Source organism: Brassica napus, chromosome A3 (genome assembly GCF_020379485.1).
Source record: "Brassica napus cultivar Da-Ae chromosome A3, Da-Ae, whole genome shotgun sequence".
Lineage (NCBI taxonomy): Eukaryota > Viridiplantae > Streptophyta > Magnoliopsida > Brassicales > Brassicaceae > Brassica > Brassica napus.
Genome location: NC_063436.1, coordinates 32,902,571 through 32,905,823, shown reverse-complemented (window position 1 = coordinate 32,905,823; position 3,253 = coordinate 32,902,571).

Genomic DNA, 3,253 nt, shown 5'->3' with positions numbered 1-3,253 from the left:
CTCAGCAGGCTCCCTTTAGGTAGGACCTTGTTCCGCTAGTCTTGTTAGCCTAGGTTCCACTCAATTCGGAACTCATTCTAAACCCAGGTAAGGACTGGTTCCTTCGTGTTCAGTAGATGTCTGATAGTAGTTTCTTCTGCCTTTCTGGAAATGGTGAGGCCGGAGCTTGGTCGTGTAATCCACATGCGGGTCGGAGCAGATTTTCACTTCGGGGGTCCGTTAGATCGTGGAGGAGAGCGGAAATGTGGCATCTTTCCCTTTTTTTTTCAGTCTAGTCGCAAGGAATTCTTCTGAAGATTTGGAAATATCCGACTTCCTTTTTCCAGGCTCCAAGAAAGGAAAGAGCTAGGCGTATATTTAGGATTTCTGATGCGTAGAGCTTTATTCATCATCAGCATGAGAAGACGATCTCCGATCTCCCTGCTTCGTTCGTGGGCGGTCGCGTAAGGCCTTGTTGTCTGTTTGCTGATCCATTCTCATCGCCTATTGCTTCCTTTGGAACGGCTTCCAAAACAGGTAGTGAGGCGATCCCAATGGCGCCTTTGAAGCAACACGAACGCTTTACTCTTGACGACGGCCCGCGCTCCGAGATTTATGAGGGAGGCTTGAAGGCAATACGGAAGAAGTATGGGATCCATTCCTTGGTGCATATGAAGAGTCCTTCCGAGTTCGAACGAGCGCCGGATGGAGGACCGAGAGGGATAGCTATCTATGAGGCATATTTAGTAGCAGGATTCCGGGGGATTGTTCCTTTGCTGGGGGCTGAAGTGTCTTCGTTTTTCGGCTTCTGCCCTTCTCAACTTACTCCCTTGTCCTGGAAGATTTTGATGTCAATCCAGGTACTCGGGGAGCTTCAAGGTCTTGAGACCGGGATTCACGAGGTGCTATATTCCTATCGCTTTGCCCCTTGGAGGATCGTGCCTGAATTTTACCACCTTCAACCTCGTGATGGTGCTCCTTTAGTTGAGAAACCTCGGAGAGGTATCGGAGTAATTCTTCTTTCGAAAATAGTTGGAGTAGTCGATACGTGTTTATGAAGATCCAGGAACCCTTCCATTACCCTACTTTCTGGCGTACTGTTGGTGAGTCTTGCTTCCTGCACTTTTTTCCTTTTGTAGTCGATCTGTTGATAGTCGGTTTTGTTTTCAGATGTATCTCGTCCGGTATCTTTTCTTGGGGAAGTGGTGGCGAAGAAGATGTTGATGATTCCTCGGCGCTTTCGTGGGGTGCACTTTTTGATGAGCAAGGAAGTCGTGCGCCATAGTTTTCTCTGGGGTAAACCTTTACTCCTTAATCCCTTTTCAGTGCATCCTCCCTTTAGTAAAATCTCATATCTTATTCTTCAGGTAATATTGCGAGGCTTCCTGCTTCAGTTCTCTATGATGAATATCAGCAGGCTGGGACACAAAGAAGGTGTCCTTTCTATGCGCCTCCACCCCGTTTGACTAAGATGGCGCCGTTAGATATGGGATCTAGGCCATTCCCCCTGGGAATATGATCGGAGATGTGCTGCTAGTAGGTATTCAGCAAAGGCTTCTTAACGAGCTATTTTCCCTTCATAACCGGGTGAGTGATATGGCTGCTCAGCGCGACTTGCTGATTCAGCAGGTGAGAGTTTCGAGTAGGTGGGAGCTTATGAAGGAATGGCTAGAAAGAAGGATGGAGCATTGGGACCCTTCGGAAGAGTACAGCCAGTATTTATTTTGGTCTGCAGAGCCGACGCGTCTTGCCGATCCTTCCTTGCGAGTCGGTCATGAGTCTGCTGTGGAGTCTCGGGTTTCAGCTGGTCCGCCATTCTAGATGCTTTGAAATTGTTTTCCTTCATTATCTTCTTGTTGCTTTTCTGGATTTTCTTTGGAATAAAGACTTTTGTATCGAACTTCTTTGCAAAGCTTGTTTCTTTCGGGTTCGGAGTTTGAATCCGGAGATTCCCTTCTTCTTTTTTTTCTCTATATGGTGCTTTTGTTTGCATGTTTCTTCTTTCGGAAGATTGTAGGTTGCTCAGATGACCTCCGAGTCTTGAATTGTCATTGAAAAACTGGAGAGTTGGGCGTTGATCCGACTGTTTGGTAGCCTTGAGCCTTTCTAGGCCTTTCAGATGTTTTTTGGAGGATTCAGGGATCCTAGGCGTCTGGGTTCCTTAGAACCTCTGGACCATAAGATGATCAGACCTCATAGGTCTCCTAGGATTGAATCTCTTTTGGGGACCCTGGGATCGCTTAGAGAGTATAAATAGTGTTGGGACCCGGAGGTCCCTTCTTAGGGTACCCATGGGTTCCAGACCCTGAGGTCCGGAAATGGACTCGTAGTCCCCGGACCCTGAAATCTTGTCTATAAAACCCGTAGGTTTCTTGACCCTGAGGTCTTGGATTTAGACTCGTCGTCTTTGGACCCTGAGGTCTTCTTAAAGATTGATATAACCCGCGGGTTTCGTCTTTGTATTGGAGTTGGGCTCGAGCATTGTAAAGAACTTGGAGGTGTACCTTTTCCAGGTCCTGAAGAAATTTGTTCAAGACCCGGAGACTTCATGGGGACCCGAAAGTTCTCGATAACCCTGGGGCATTCGGTTTGTATTTTAAAGGGACCATATGCTGCCATCCTAGGTGAGGCCTCTACCGGTACCTGTGGGGATTTCGTATTCTACTGCTCGGAAGCTAGTCACTATCGAGTTCCCGTGCTGCACTCTGCTTTCTGCAGAAAGCCACTATCAGTCTTAGAGGGTGATGGTGTGGGTGAAAACCCAAATGCCAGACTTACGCTGTTTTTCACGTCTGGAGAAACATGATATTTTTAAGGTGCTCCCGGACTTTTGCACTTGCTCAGTGGCAATTATACCTCGTGTCCTCTGTATTAATTTAGCACTTAGCGTTTTAACACATGTACCTTTCACTTTTTTGGTATTTTAGTTTGGGACCCTGATATGTCTGAGGCTATACAGGGGTTTTAGGTAGTATTGACGGCATACTCGGTCTTGCGCAGACCCATTCCTACCTTATGTCTCATACTCGTTTTTTTTTGTGTGGTCGTGCCACTTATCATACCCGTAGGTTTTTGCGTGGTCGTGCCACTTACTGTCGAGGGTTGGCCAAGATCGGAGGTCTCTTGGACCTGATCCAGCTCGTTTGCCCCTTTAAGTATTATGAGATTCATACTACTCTTTTATAGTCGGAATTATCTTTATTACATAGGCTTTGTCTGGAGACGTTCAGCGTACATAGGAGTAGGAAAACATAATGCTTAAAATAATAAATAA